We start from the raw sequence: 16753 nt of genomic DNA, 5'->3' as shown, positions 1-16753 counted from the left end.
CCCTGATATTATCGATCTTATAAGTGAAGAAGTTCATAAAGTCATTACTGCTGTGTTGTTTGGAAACTTCTGGGCTTGAAGCTTTCTGTTTCGTTAGTTTAGCCACTGTTTCTAATAAATACCTAGGATTGTGTTTATTTTCTTCTAATAGGGTTGAAAAATAAGCAGATCTAGCAGCTTTTAAAGCCTCTCTGTAAGCAATCGAGCTCTCCTTCCATGAAATACCTCTAGTTTTGTTTTCTTCCAGTTGCGCTCCATTTTTCTGGCTGCTCTCTTAAAGGAGTCATGACCTGTAATTTTCACTTTTCCACGAGAATCAATGTATGTTATGATTGCCTAACGATTATACACTGGCCGGGAAGCTGATATTTAAAAGTGAAGCGTTTGTTTACCCCTGGGTTCGTAAACCAGCCCACGTGCACGCGCACTCAAATACGAGATTTTAATTTCTGGATATACCATATATGGACACCGCAGACCTATGCTGCAGGAAGCCGCCCTGCCCCTCTCCTCCTCATATTCAGTCGCGAAAGATGCAGAAACGTAGTGCACACGTGAGTTGCTCTGTTGTTGACTGCCAGAATCAACATGTAACTTAAATGTGTTTTCTCTCCCAAGAACGGACCAAGCTGTCAGGGACCAGTGGATTAAATTCATTTTTAATGACGCGGTTTTCTACTGGCTTAACGTTAGGCGTCTGTGCTAATCATTTTACGCCGGAATCGTTCACAAATTTGAATGTCTAAAAAACCACAACGTGAAACGAGGCAAAAACACAGCATTGATAGCAAAATTTGATCTCAATAACCCACTGTAAGCTGATAAAAAAAAGTAGACTACATCTCCGTTAATGTAATCTACATTAAATAAAAGATATAATGTATGTCTCAGTCAAAATTATTGTCTTTACCATTCAGAGACATCTTGATGTAGACGTCCTTCCATCGACTCTAGATCTTCCCTTTCCAGCTCAGGTTCAGAGTCTGGCTCGTGCATATAGGCTACGGTTGAATCCCATAGGTCGCGGCCAGGTCGGGTTCATTCACAACTTGCGCCATGATGTCATTTTGGAATGATATGCTGAAGTTACCTGCGGTGTAACCCCCCTCCTTCCTGCCACCAATCAACGCGCCCCTCATTTGCATTATTAAAATGACCGTCCATGACAGCCAAAATATCGCATCAGATCTCGCGAGACAATAATGCCTTCAGAAATAAGGGTCAGGGGTTATTTTTTTTCCACTTTTCTTTTTTAGAAGGGCCTGGAAGACTATAATAGAGCGTGGGTATCCAAGGTAATACTAGGTTATGACTCCTTTAAGGGCCTGAGTGTGCTCGTTGTGCCACGGCGTTGGACTATGTTCTTTAATCTTCTTTAAGCGCAGCGGAGCAACTGTGTCTAAAGTGCTGGAAAAGAGAGAGTTAAAAGTTTCGGTAGCAATATCAAGTTCTTCTAAGCTATCCGGGATGCTGAGATGATGAAACTGATTAGGAAGATTATTAATAAAGCAATCTTTAGTGGCAGAAGTGATCGGTCTAACATATTTATAACACGGAGTCGGCTTTGCAGCCTTGGCTAAATGTAATTTACACGAGACTAGATAATGATCTGAGATGTCATCGCTCTGCTGCAGTATTTCAACGGCATCAACATCTATTCCATGTGATAGTATTAGATCTAGAGTATGATTACGGCAATGAGTCGGTCCTGACACGTGTTGTCTAACTCCAATTGAGTTTATAATGTCTTTAAATGCCAATCCCAATGCATCTTTTTCATTATCTATGTGTATATTAAAATCACCAACAATAAGTACTTTATCTGCAGCCAATACTAATTCTGATAGAAAGTCCGCAAATTCTTTGATAGTCTGTATGGTGCCCTGGTGGCCTGTATACAGTAGCCAGCAGAATTCTCAAACGTGATTTATCTTTTTCACAATATATATATTTACATTTAGCACCAACACTTCAAAAGAATTATATTTAAAACTAGATTTCTTAGTGGTTTTGAAAATATTACTATAAATTACAGCAACACATCCTCCTTTGCGTTTCAGAAGAGGTTCATGTTTATAACCGTAATCTTGTTGGGTTGACTCATTTAAAGCAATGTAATCGTTTGGTTTTAGCCAGGTTTCTGTCAAACACAGCACATCTAGGTTATAATCTGTAATCATATCATTAACGATTAGCCCTTTTGAAGAAAGCGATCGAATATTCAGCAACCCAAGCTTTATCATTTGCTCATCTGTATTATATCTGTTTTTTATTTGTTGAATATCAATACATTTTTGGACGTTTTTTGTAAGATTACATTTTCAATGTAAGATTTTTTTCTTTTCATATAATGTAATGGATTATTGTATGAGAATGTATTACATTATGAACACACTATGGCAACTTATAATGTAATCACAGTTCATAAGGTAATACAAGCACATAATGTACATAATTGTTAGACATGCTCCATCATTTTGAGTTCCTTTGACCCAGAAACACATTTTACTAATAGGTAGCTCTGCGTCTGCGGGGGGTCACACGATGTCTCCGCGGTCGATGGTGATGATTTGGGCTCTAGGTCTGGCTGTGTTCTGGATCAGAAAAGTACGCTTTATTTAAATTATTATTACATTTATTTAATTAGTTAATAATTAATTCAGTTGATTCGTTCAAAACAACCGACTGATTCAGGAATGAAGCAAGTGACTGCATTTAATAATGGGTCTTTAAATCATCTTTGACTCAACCAATTCATTAAAAAATGCAGATACAAACAAAACACTGCTGTGTGTGTGTGTTTCTCAGAGACGCATGACTGCTCCTCTGTGGATTTGTTTGTATGATATAACTATATTCTTTGTGAAATAGAGCAAAAACAGACAATATTGTGTCTAAGATGTAACTCAATGTTAACTTTTAGTTTTTTGAACTGTTACATAAAATCAATATCACATTAACAATCATGCTGATGTTCAGGAAAAACTGCACTCTTTCCCGTGTGACATTGCGTGACATTGCTTAACATGGTCTTACGACATAAGTGTAAAAAGATATGAAAAGTCATCCAGATTTTATCCTCATATCTTGATGTTTGGGGGAATTCACACTGCATTATAATCGGCTACATCACGCAGTGAAAGCGTGCACTCTTAAAGTGCAAAAGCAGGAGTTAATCGTACTTGGAGAAAAAAAAAAATGCTCCACAAACATCCAGCAGAAGCTGTTTATCCACCCAACAGATCTAACCACATTTCTGTACAGATAAAACTAAGAAGAAAACCATTGCAGAATCCATTTTGACCCCAAAACCAGTGAATAACATTTATAATGTTTGCCTGCATTGTTACAACAAAATTAATCAGTGAATATTAATGAGAAAACACAATAACCTATATCATTTTTAATTTAGAGAAATTTGCATTTGGTTAACAGAGATATTTGGTGTTTGGAAAATTTTATCAAGAAATACTGTTTATAACAAGATCTCCTTTTTTTCTTTTTCTTTTTTGATTGCAGACTTTACCACACTTTGGCATTTTAGCAAATCTGAATAAAATTTCTCTTTTGAAACTCAAGTTGAAACACATGTTTCCTATCTATACGGTTCACTCATTTTTCTCTGATTTATTAAAGCTTATAGAATCACACAGTGTAACTGCATGGGCCAATGGTAATGCCACAGAGTTGGAGGAACCAATGGCTGAGCAGCATAACTGCACGAACCTATGGCGTAAAAGCCCGCTGGAGCCCGCCAACATTTCGCTGGACTACGAGATAGAAGCATTTTGCCGTCGAAAAGCCTCACAGTGGATCAAGTCAGTGTGCCGGCGACCTGCTATCAAGCTGACTGATCGACTCTGCACTCGAGCTGAGTCAGCCATCTCCCCTGTGGCAATCCGGCGTTTCTAAAAGAGCAAATTCAATCAAATTTCATGCGGCGTTGTTGCAAATGCTGCGCAACGAGTGTGGGCACACCTGCACCCATTTGATGAGCACAGTGAGTTCATCACCTGTCTGGGGAAATCCCGCACAGAAGCTGCGCTCACTGAGACGAGCTGCTCTCACTGCGAGAGTTTGAGCCTCTCTCCACCCTTCACACTCTCCTGTTCTCTTCTTCCCAGGAACCTCGGAGAAAGAAGCAGCAGAGCCAGAGGACTGAGCGATCGGACATGAGTGAGCTCACGCCGGCACAGATCCCGTGTGCCTCATTGTCTCCACAAAACCAGGATTCTCCAGGGCTCTTCTACAGCGCAGTCAAGCGCCCCTATTCTGGCACAAGCGGCCTGGTCTCGTTCAGGGGATCTGAAGAGGATCTCCCTGATGACAGCATGTCATCGCAGTTTCAGATGCAGAGGACTGGTCGGGCTCACTGGATAACCCCACACCCCTGGAGATTCAAGGTCGGACTGGAGTGGTCTTCCGCACTTCAACCACCCCCGCCCTCACCACGATTGACGTCGCTGAAGAAAAGGGGTATGAGAAACTGCCTCCTCTGGACGTGGCCGTGCATCTCTGGCCACACACAGCGATTGGATGGAAGGTTAAAGTCGCTATCTGCAGAGCTATGCCCAGCTTAGTGGTGTTGGAACGTCACTTATGGCTCAACCTAACGGAGAACAAGGACGCAGACAATGCTGCTTTCTGCGACTCCCTAGTCTCCCTCACCGTCCTCTTCGGCCCCGCAGTGGATGGATTCACAGAGCGCTTCACCGCTGCACAGAAGCTGTCGCAGGCAATGCGCCACCTCAAGTTTGCCTGTGATCAAGTTCTGCCCTTTGGACAATGGCCTTTTTCTGCACACAAAATTTTGCTAATATGACTGTGCCTTTAGTGTCAACTTTTGCACCTCCAAGATACCTTACCGAAAGTTGACATGATATAATTCTGAGAATATTCGTAAAAGGTTTGATTTCACAGCAAATTTGCTTTAAAAAAAAAAGGAGCAGGAAAGCAGCATATACCTTCAATTACTGCAGAATCATTTTGGGTAGCGTTCGTAAGTTTCTTCCCTCTACTTCATAGTCTATGTCATAGTGGATAGAAGATTCAATTGGCAGAGCAGAACAGACCTCCTGTGCTTTTCCAGTGAGGCTACGCTGTAACAATAGAGCCCACATCTCTTTCGGCCACCCTAACTTTCCTGAACGTGACAAAGTAGGAATCTACTTCCGCTTCTCTGAACGGCGGTACTAGTTTAATATATCTACTGGGGTCAAAAGGAACGGCAGTAGCTAATGCTCAGTGAAATATGGCTCGGTTGTGTTCCTGCACAGATGGCTAACGCCGGTTTCACACCGCAAGCGTCAGCGGTGCGTGAGCTGCGCATATTTTTTTCGGCGTCCATGTTATTCAATGAGTGTATTCACACCGCACGCAGAAGCGGCGCGGCAGCGCGTAGCAGGAGCAGAGCAGGAACAGCAGTGCCGCGATAGTTTCGGCGCCCAGTCTATTTTTAACGCGCCGCTTACGCTGAATTAAAGTGACCATGCATTTTTCATGGCCAAAACACACAGCAGTTTCACCCAAAAAGCACATTGATGAGATCTCGTGTTTTAAACAGTCAATCAAATAACCTTCATCAATTTAAAATTAAATGTCCAAAACAAAATTGTTGGCCAAACTACAAAAACAAGTTTAATCGATGTATACTGCCAGTTTACAGATTAATTTAATATATTTATGTATATACACACACACACATACATGCATATTATATATATGGCTACATTTACATATGTAATACATATTTTAATGTATTTTACAGTGAGTGAATGCAGGCGAAGATGGAAGTTGTTAAGAGATGCTTTTGTCAGAAACAAGAAGCAAAAAAAAAAAGTTGTGCCCAGTGGTTCTGCAGGTGGCACAGTCAGGGAATGGAAGTACGACAGAGTAATGTCATTTCTGTTGCCACACATGCAGCCTAGAAGGTTACTATGCCATTGTTGTTGACCTTATGTTTTACCTTGCTATTTAGTGTCTTATTTTCTTTTATAGACAATTAGTACTAAATAGTATACAAGTCTTTTCTCTTAAATATATTTGAAAACAATATAAAGCAATGCCAACTTACCCATTATAGAGTAGGTTACTCTGTCTGTAGCTACACACGCCGCGGTTCAGTTTCGCGTGTCAAACGCTGCCAGTGTGGAAGCAAAATGCGCGTGTCCTGCTTCCGCTCACTGTACGCACTGCTCATGCGCTGCTGACGCTCTTCTAGCGCATGCAGTGTGAAACCGGCGTGAGACTCATTGGCCAGACGCGCAGCCAATCAGAGGAGACCGCGAGTGAAGAGTCAGCGCTGTGGGCGGGGCTTCTGCGAAGCACTTGATTGGAACACGGAGGAAGTACAAGCATGACTCTTAAGTAGTCATAATAGTCACTTGTGGTACAGCGTTTTAAAGTGAACATGGAAGATGTTTTTTGTCAAATTTCCCCTGAGACTATTAATCATCTATTTTAGGAGTGTCCCAAGATCCAAATATTTGCGAGAGAACACAGTAAGTACTTACAAAGAAAATCTATGATTCCTGTTAACTTTGAAGAAGTTGATGTTATACTAAAATGTTTTTCATTTGATGGTGATACAATCTTTTGTTTGTTTGAATTATTATGATTGCTCGTTACTATATTATTCATAAAGTCAAATGGAATGAAAAAAATACCAATTTTTTAACAATTTAAAATTGATATTAAAATATATTTAGAAACAATATCCAAATGTAAAAACTTGTAAGGAAAACTACATACTGTACATGTACATACATACTACATACTGTTTAATATGTACAAGTTTTTTCTGGTTTCTTTCTCTCTTTCTTCCTTTCCCCCCTTTTGTTTACCCCTGACATGTATGGTTATATGTACTCCTGTATGTAAATTATGTTTTGTTGTCATTAAAATACATTTCAAAAATAAAAAGCAAGTATTGTGAGATCCTTAACGTAATAATAAACAAGTAAAATGTGATGCTGCATGTGATCTGTAACACTAACTTAACATGGTATTGTATATTTTTCCTGCAGTAAATCTGCAACTAGAACATGTAACAGAGTTGGTTTTATGAGTTGATACTAGTGCTGTGCTCAGAATATCGATACACGATACATCGTCATGAACTCCTGACGATGCGCGTATCGATACAGCAGCTGCCGTATCGTTACTGTCAATTATCACGTGACGTCAATTTGCACCATTTTAAAACACGACTCGCGAGCAGCGCGCAAGACATTCAAAATGGATAAAAGGATTTTCCCACCGCCGATGAAATATAAAAAATATGGGAGAATTTTGGGTTTTACACTAAAACGGAGAGTCAGACATTGGACATGAGTCATGCCATTTGCAAGATCTGCAAAACAAAATTTAAGTACTCAGGCAACACGACGAACCTATCTCTGCATATGAGTAGACATCATCCAGACCTGACAGCAGCAGACCTGGTCACAGCAGGTAGTACCGTAGTAGCACATATCAGTCATCTCAGAAGCAGCCAACGTTGCCTGATGCTTTTATCTCAAAACTCTTACCCACGTCACAGCGCTCTCAAAGGATTACAAATGCGTTAATGTGCTTCATATGTCAATATTATGACCATACAGCGTTGTCGAGAACACCGGCTTCAGACAATTGCTTCACGAGTGTGAACCACGCTACGCAATACCAACGCGTCAGTTTTTAACAGAAACTGCAATTCCCCGGTTATGTGACGAGGTTAAGCGAGACGTTTTGTTGTCACTCTCTTCTGCACAGAGAGTTTCCATTTCCTGCGATGCTTGGACTTCGAGAGCAACCCAATCGTATGTTACTATAACTGGCCACTACATTTCTCAACAATGGGAACTCGTCTCGCACGTTCTGCAGACCAGAGTGATGTTTGACAATCACACCGGAGCAAACATCGCAGATTTGCTAAATGATGTGATGCACGAATGGGGAATAAAAGACAAAGATCCAGTGCTTGTGACTGATAGTGCATCTAACATGTCAGTAGCTGCAGAACTAGCCAAATTAGTGATTGTGAGATGCTTTGCTCACTGTTTGAATCTAGCTGCTCAACGCGCTCTGAAGTTACCGAAAATTTCCCGTCTTCTCGGAAGAGTTCGGAGCATCACAACATTTTTTAGGAAAAGTACAATCGCATGCCATGTCCTGCACGAGAAGAAAAAGTTACTTGGCCTTCCCGAGCATAAGTTGATGACCGATGTCTGTACGAGGTGGAACAGCGCACACGACATGTTGGAGCGATTCGTAGAACAGCCCGCAATTGACCGTTCGCAAAACCCCGCCCTCGAACGGTTCTCGTCCAATCCTAGCTCAGCAACTGTAACTAAGGAGAAGGACCTCCGTCAAACATTCCGATTTCAGCAAGATAGTGCAATGATGCGCCTATGGCAGTGAGGTCTGCACGGGCTTAAAACTTGCTGTATTTAATGATTGCTTGCAACTATTATAAAAAAATAGGCTAACGTTACATGTACAAACACCGTTTCACAACGGCACTGCGGCCCCCTCATCAGTCAGCAAACAAGAGGGAAAAAAAGAGAAAAAGCACGGACTTACTAATTACGAAACTTTGATGTGGTTGAACAGGTACACAGTCACAAATTCCTCTGGAACTCAAACATTAAACTTTAAAACAAAGTTCGCGCAGTTGCACAACTATTCACACAAATATATCCTTCTCAGTAGTTTGAGTTATGAATGAAGAGAACCGCATGGAGAGTTGATGGTTTCAGCGCGTCCTCTGATTGCAGTGTTGTGACTGAAATAGTGCGCGCGGGAGCACATGCGCAAAACAGTTTTGTAAAATGATATATGATCAAATAAAAATTATTGATAAATAATTTTACAAAACTGTTTAGTGCATGTGATCCCGTGCGCTATTATGTCTATACTTTCTGTCGTGCCCTGGAGGATATGTCTGCTGCATTACTCCAAAACCAATCACTTAATGTATGGAGCTCAACCCAGCCATGGCTATGGTTCTCAATTGTTTGATGGGCGTAGTAACAATAACTAAGGGGCGTGGCTTTTGCGAACGGTCAATTTGCATCAAATGATGTGCGAAAAAATGCCAAAGATCTGTGGACATTAACAGAATCAGACATAACCTGTGCTGAAGATGTAATAAATGCACTGAAGCCACTTAAATTGGCAACTCACGTTATGTCCGAGGAGAAGACCCCTACGGTATCCATTATCGCACCGTTGCATGCTCATGTGACGAGAGCGGTATGATTTTTCTTAGTATAACTAAATCTAGATAGCACAGACTACACCACCCTGGGAATTGCACCCAAGGAAATATAAAAAGGACCCAAGTTTGGTGGTGCAGGGAGAAGAGAGTCGCTTCATCCAATAAATTAATGGTTTTATTTAAAAGGAAAAATATCCCACTAGCACCATTTGTTCATAATATAAATCACTGGCAAGTTTATTATAACAATACAGAATATATCAAATGTTAAAAGAACATTCCTCCAGACATCGCTGATTTTCAAGCACTGAATCATTAAACCAAACAAACAAAAAAATGTATGTACCGTCCCCACAAAATAAAACAAACAAGAAAAATAATTACTACAAAAAGAATGTAACTGCAAGGCTAAAGCTTACGTTAGGGGTGGCAAGCTAGCTGTAAACAATTGTGCTCTCAACCATTTATGTGTGCACGGCAAACTACATATGCGGTGCTCAAACCCTGGTGCTCCAACCTCACAGCAAATGTGTTCACCCAGGTGACTAGCCTCCCCCTCGGCGCACTCAGCCTTGACTCGAAACCAAAAAGAAACACAAAGAAAGATTAGTAGGGAAGATACAAATACAAAATAATCACATCAATCACATCAGACACAAATATGATTATTGACCAGATCAGGTGGTGTACAGATGATAAATAATCTGTCCTACCTCATCGGCAGTGAGGACCCCAAAATACTCGATGGCTGACCGTTAGATAAACACTAATATAACACCACACGGCACTACGGCCCAAATCACACTGATCAGTCCAACTCCATTACAAAAATAGCAAGATAACCCAAACCATAAAATGAAATCAAAAACAATACACAGCGACTATTAAAGTCATGAAAACCTAACAAATAATTGTTCACGAAGGACAAAGGGAATAATCTAGTAAAAGAAAAACCGCAGCACGACCTGAATTAAATCACGTGGTGCGCGGAAGACTGCAAAACAAAACATACAATCAGACAAGGATCTACTCCAATCATCTAATACAAAACATTACTAAATTATACGTACCACACGAGAATCACACACACATCACGGATCACACATCACGATGTCAGGATGCACTCGCGAATGTTCCACTAAAACCAGTGGCGGGCCGTGCATTTCACATTCACACCTAGGCCTTCAGTGATGTCCACCCTGAATTAATAACTTTTAATAGTGTATCAGCGCACGCACATACTCTCTATAATTGTTGTGAAATTCCTGTTTTTATTTTGCACCGGCAGTTATAGGGTTAATGCGGTGAGTTTGCGAAAGGCCGGGTAGAGAGAAACGAGCGAGTGAGTTCGGCTTTTGTGTACAGTGGTTCTTGCGTTCCGATTATAAATTCAGAAACGGATCCTCATCCCTGTCTTATCCTTCAATGGCTACAATAGTATTAATGTTTGAAAAAAATAAGTTGTTTCGATCATAAATTTACAAGAAAAATTAGGAAGAAAATCATATTCAGCACGGACAAAAACGGGGGCAAAACATGCATTATACTCTCCAAAACTGATTATTTTTTACACAAAATCCATCCTAATTTCTTTCCTCAAAAAGACTTGAATTACTTGGTTGTACAGGTTGTCTGTGCTTTTCAGTCCCAGCAACCTTTTCTATCGCCATCGAGGCTAATGTGCTGAAAGTCGAGTCTGTCCCGTCGTATTTCTGTCATAAGTTTTAATTCGCTTTAGTGCTGAGAGTGTCTGCTCGATAGAAGCAGTAACGTTAAACAGGGAAAACACTGCAAAACATGACGATGTGTAACGTTACAGCCGACACAAGCTCTCACACAGATTTTTGAACGATATCATTGAGATCAGCGGGACTTTTGCCTTCAAAATCAGTCCTGGCATAACTTTACATTGCAGTCAGTTGTGTTTTTACCCGGACAGATCGATAGAGATCCGTGACTCTGCGTAAGCTGAATAAGGGATGTTTTCCGTTAGGTTTGAACCTGCTGGTGGTCGAGGAAGGAAATAAACATTAATTTGTGGGTTGAAAAACGATTAAATCTACAGGTATTTTAGTTTACACAGTTCGCAACAGATGCGGTTAGCTAGCTCTGCCTACCAGTAATAATAGTACACGCTCTGACAATCCAAACAAAGGGCGTGAAAATGCGTACGTTATTGTATGCCTGCTAGATGGCCCCGGTGCAATCAACTCGATATCTGATTGGCTGATTAAATCTGACCGATTATCTGATTGGTTAAAGCAACAGTTTCATTGCCATTCATTTAAGCTACAGGCGCCCGCACTATCGATTCTGAAGGCCTCGAAGCAGATATATTTGACCCTGGCAACACATGATGACTGAAATATGATTGGATAAAGGCACTAAAATAAATATACACTACTGGAAGCAGCGCAACCAAGAGAAAAGCTATGAAATTATGAGAACGGACTATTGGGAATAATTTAATACTCATTCATAAAAAAAATATATTAAAGTGCAAGTTAGTGATTCTCATAGTGTTTAGGCCAGCAGAGAAGGCCTTGCTGGCCCTGACGGCCCACCACTGGGTTTTAGCAAGATGTTTTAACAGTATGTTTCAACATTAGTTTGTCTATGTCCATTTCATATATATATTTATAAAGAATAATATGTTTCAACCATAGTTAAATTATTTTTTATAGCCATTTCTTTTATACAGTTTTAACGTTATGTTTTCATAGTTTCATTTGCATTATATTTTATAAGCATTTAGTTTATAATCTTTTAAATATATGTTTCAAACGTCAGAGCAGACATGGAAGGCTAGGGGGAGTGCTTGTCACACAGATGGTGAGGGAGGTGTGTGAAGACACTGTGACACACTTGCAGAGGGAGGGGGAACCCCATTGTGACACAGACTTTTTGTCTCACATTACAGAGGAAACCAAGCAGCAGTCTGGAGTGGTGAGACATGGCCTATAACAACCCGTTCAAACTGTCAACTGCTCAACCCTTATCATAGATAAAGCATGCGTGGTCAACCTGTCAAAACAGTTGATTGGTCGGATAGATAGGTCAACTGCTCAACCCTTATCAGTAGAGACCCGATGGTCAACCTGTCAAAACATTTGATTGATCGGATAGATAGGTCATCTGCTCAATCCTTATCTATACACACCGGACGCACAACCTGTCAAAACACATGATCGATTAGAGGGGTGGGGGTCAATAGGTCAAACCACAACAATAGACACCGGAAGAGGCGGGACCGGAAAAGGTCAAAGGTCAAGGTCAACCGGAAGCCATCAATCATTTTGACACATGGTATAGCATATTTACTACTAACATATTAATATGTTTAATTTAATATGTTTAATTTAACATATTAAATTTAATTTAATATGTTAAATTAAAAATGTTATGACAATGACAATATTTTTCGTGAGTTTATAATGTAATACATTTACCATAATGTAATAATTGTTAGATAAATATGAAATATTAGATTGTTCAAAAAAAAGTTTAAAGGAAAGCAATGAAAGTCATATTTACAAGTATAGATAAGCAGAACAATATTTGCTAATCATCAGTATTTATCACGACTAACCCTCACATTTGACTCTTTATTGAGAATTAAAGAGAAAATATGTTGCCGTTTCTTCTCAAATTATCTTCCAGGGTGGAAATGAGCCATCAAAAAATAAATATATATTTATATATAAAGTAAATGCCAGCAAATTAATATATAAAGCCATGCGTGAATATGTGCTTGATCTCATTTAGCTCTTCTGGATCTGATGTCATAAACCAGAATGATGACAGTATTAAAAGTCCATAAAAACGAAACACACTGAACAAACTGTGACAGAACGTCCCCTCCTGGTAGGCGTGACCTCGCGCTGTAACAGGAGAAGTGAGCTAGGGATGGAGGGGGCTTTGGATGTGGCCGAGGCGAAGCTGCAGGCAAGGAGCCAGGAGATGGCGAAGAGATGGCAAAGGGAAGGCGGTGTGGGGGGGTTGGTAGCTCGCCGTCTGCGGGGGGCTCACACGATGTCTCCGCGGTCGATGGTGGTGATTTGGGCTCTCGGTCTGGCTGTGTTCTGGATCAGGAAAGTACGCTCTCCAGACACCGGACGATGGTTTCTATCCAGTTGAGACCTTGGTAATTCGCCCTAGTCCAGAACAATGACTGTAGGGTCTCGTCTCATGATGGCGAGATTTAAAAAAAACTTTCCGAAAAAGACAAAAAAGCTGTGTACTCACGAGCCAACGCAGCAAATCGAGCTGCATAATCCATATCTTGGTTCGGTCTTCTGTCACTAAGACACTGGTGTCACTTTTAGACACTGGTGTCTAAAACTACCAGTATGTGGCGGCAAGTCACCGTCTTAATGAATAATGAATTCAGCCGATTTGTTCAAAACAACCGACTGATTCAGGAACAAACAGTGACTGCATTTAATAATGGGTCTTTGAATCATATATGACTCACCCAATTCATTATAAAATGCAGATTCAAACAAAACACTGCTGTGTGTGTGTGTTTCTCAGAGACGCGTGACTGCTCTTCTGTGGATTTGTTTGTATGATATAACTATGTTCTTTGTGAAATAGAGCAAAAACAGACAATATTGTGTCTAAGATGTAACTCAATGTTAACTTTTAGTTTTTTGAACTGTTACATAAAATCAGTATCACATTTGATATCATGCTGATGTTCAGGAAAAACTGCACTCTTTCCCGTGTGACATTGCGTGACATTGCTTAACATGGTCTTACGACATAAGTGTAAAAAGATATGAAAAGTCATCCAGAGTTTATCCTCATATCTTGATGTTCGGGGGAATTCACACTGCATTATAATCGGCTACATCACGCAGTGAAAGCGTGCACTCTTAAAGTGCAAAAGCAGGAGTTAATCGTACTTGGAGAAGAAGAAGAAAAAACGCTCCACAAACATCCAGCAGAAGCTGTTTATCCACCCAACAGATCTAACCACATTTCTGTACAGATGAAACTAAGACAACCATTGCAGAATCCATTTTGACCCCAAAACCAGTGAATAACATTTATAATGTTTGCCCGCATTGTTAATCAAAATTAATCAGTGAATATTAATGAGAAGACACAATAACCTATATCATTTTTCATTTAGAGAAATTTGCATTTGGTTAACAGAGATATTTGGTGTTTGGAAAATGTTATCAAGAAATACTTAAGTTTATAACAAGATCTCCTTTTTTTCTTTTTCTTTTTTGATTGCAGACTTTACCACACTTTGGTATTTTAGCAAATCTGAATAAAATTTCTCTTTTGAAACTCAAGTTAAAACACATGTTCGGTTACACATGTCCTATACGGTTCACTCCTTTTTCTCTGATTTATTAAAGCTTATAGTATCACACAGTGTAACTGCATGGGCCAATGGTAATGCCACAGAGTTGGAGGAACCAATGGCTGAGCAGCATAACTGCACGAACCTATGGCGAAAAAGCCCGCTAGAGCCCGCCAACATTTCGCTGGCCTCACAGTGGATCAAGTCAGTGTGCCGGCGACCTGCTATCAAGCTGACTGATCGACACTGCACTCGAGCTGAGTCAGCCATCTCCCCTGTGGCAATCCAGCGTTTCTAAAAGAGCAAATTCAATCAAATTTCATGCGGCGTTGTTGCAAATGCTGCGCCATGAGTGTGGGCACACCTGCACCCATTTGATGAGCACAGTGAGTGCTTCGCCTGTATGGGGAAATCCCACACAGAAGCTGCGCTCACTGAGACGAGCTGCTCTCACTGCGAGAGTTTGAGCCTCTCTCCACCCTTCACACTCTCCTGTTCTCTTCCTCACAGGAACCTCGGAGAAAGAAGCAGCAGAGCCAGAGGACTGAGCGATCGGACATGAGTGAGCTCACGCCGGCACAGTTCCCGTGTGCCTCATTGTCTCCACAAAACCAGGATTCTCCAGGGCTCTTCTACAGCGCATTCAAGAGCCCCTATTTTGGCACAAGAGGCCTGGTCTCGTTCATGGGATCTGAAGAGGATCTGCCTGATGACAGCATGTCATCGCAGTTTCAGATGCAGAGGACTGGTCGGGCTCACTGGATAACCCCACACCCCTGGAGATTCAAGCTCGGACTGGAGTGGTCTACCCCCGAGGAGCCCACAAGCAGCCGCCTGGATGAATGGTTCCTACCGGGAGTTAGCAGACCGAGAGCAGCGCCATTATTCTCAGAAGTTCATGACAAACTCACCAAGTCATGGTGCCTCCTACTCTGTGCACTTCCACACTTCAACCACCCCCGCCCTCACCACGATTGACGTCGCTGAAGAAAAGGGGTATGAGAAACTGCCTCCTCTGGACGAAGCCGTGGCCGTGCATCTCTGGCCACACACAGCGATTGGATGGAAGGTTAAAGTCGCTATCTGCAGAGCTATGGCCAGCTTAGTGGTGTTGGAACGTCACTTATGGCTCAACCTAACGGAGATCAAGAACACAGACAAGGCTGCTTTCTGCGACTCCCTAGTCTCCCTCACCGTCCTCTTCGGCCCCGCAGTGGATGGTTTCACAGAGCGCTTCACCGCTGAACAGAAGCTGTCGCAGGAAATGCGCCACCTCAAGTTTGCCTGTGATCAAGTTCTGCCCTTTGGACTATGGACCTTTTCTGCACACAAAATTTTGCTAACATGACTGCACCTTTACTGTCCACTTTTGCACCTCCGAAAGTTGACATGATATAATTCTGAGAATATTTGTAAAAGGTTTGATTTCACAGCAAATGTACTTTTAAAAAAAAGGAGCAGGAAAGCAGCATATACCTTCAATTACTGCAGAATCATTTTGGGTAGCGTTCGTAAGTTTCTTCCCTCTACTTCATAGTCTATGTCATAGTGGAGAGAAGATTCGATTGGCAGAGCAGAACAGACCTCCAATCCAAAAAAAATCCAAATAAATAAACAAATAAATAAACTTCCGCTTCTCTGAACGGCGGTACTAGTTTAATATATCTACTGGGGTCAAAAGGAACGGCAGTAGCTAATGCTCAGTGAAATATGGCTCGGTTGTGTTCCTGCACAGATGGCTGAGACTCATTGGCCGGACGCGCAGCCAATCAGAGGAGATTGTAGTCTTATGTAGTCATAATAGTCACTTGTGGTACAGCGTTTTAAAGTGAACATGGAAGATATTTGTGTTTTTTGTCAAATTTCCCCTGAGACTATTAATCATCTATTTTAGGAGTGTCCCAAGATCCAAATATTTACGAGAGAACTCAGTAATTACTTAAAAAGAAAAGCTATGATTCCTGTTAACTTTGAAGAAGTTGATGTTATACTAAAATGTTTTTCATTTGATGGTGATACAATCTTTTGTTTATGTTTGATTAAATTATTATGATTGCCCGTTACTATATTATTCATAGTCAAATGGAATGAAAAAATACCAATTTTTTAACAATTTAAAATTGATATTAAAATATATTTAGAAACAATATCCAACTGTAAAAACTTAAAAGTAAGGAAAACTACATACTGTACATACATACTACATACTGTTTAATATGTACACGTTTTTTCTGGTT

General features: G+C 40.8%; 1 long non-coding RNA gene across 1 annotated transcript in view; it reads right to left on the bottom strand.

Moving 5' to 3' along the window:
• LOC306988040 overlaps window positions 1–16753 on the bottom strand; it is a 403025-nt gene that overhangs the window by 341542 nt on the left and 44730 nt on the right. The window lies entirely within an intron of this gene.

Source organism: Phoxinus phoxinus, assembly GCF_949152265.1.
Source record: "Phoxinus phoxinus genome assembly, chromosome: 20".
Classification (NCBI taxonomy): domain Eukaryota; kingdom Metazoa; phylum Chordata; class Actinopteri; order Cypriniformes; family Leuciscidae; genus Phoxinus; species Phoxinus phoxinus.
This window is presented reverse-complemented; position numbering and strand designations above follow the sequence as displayed.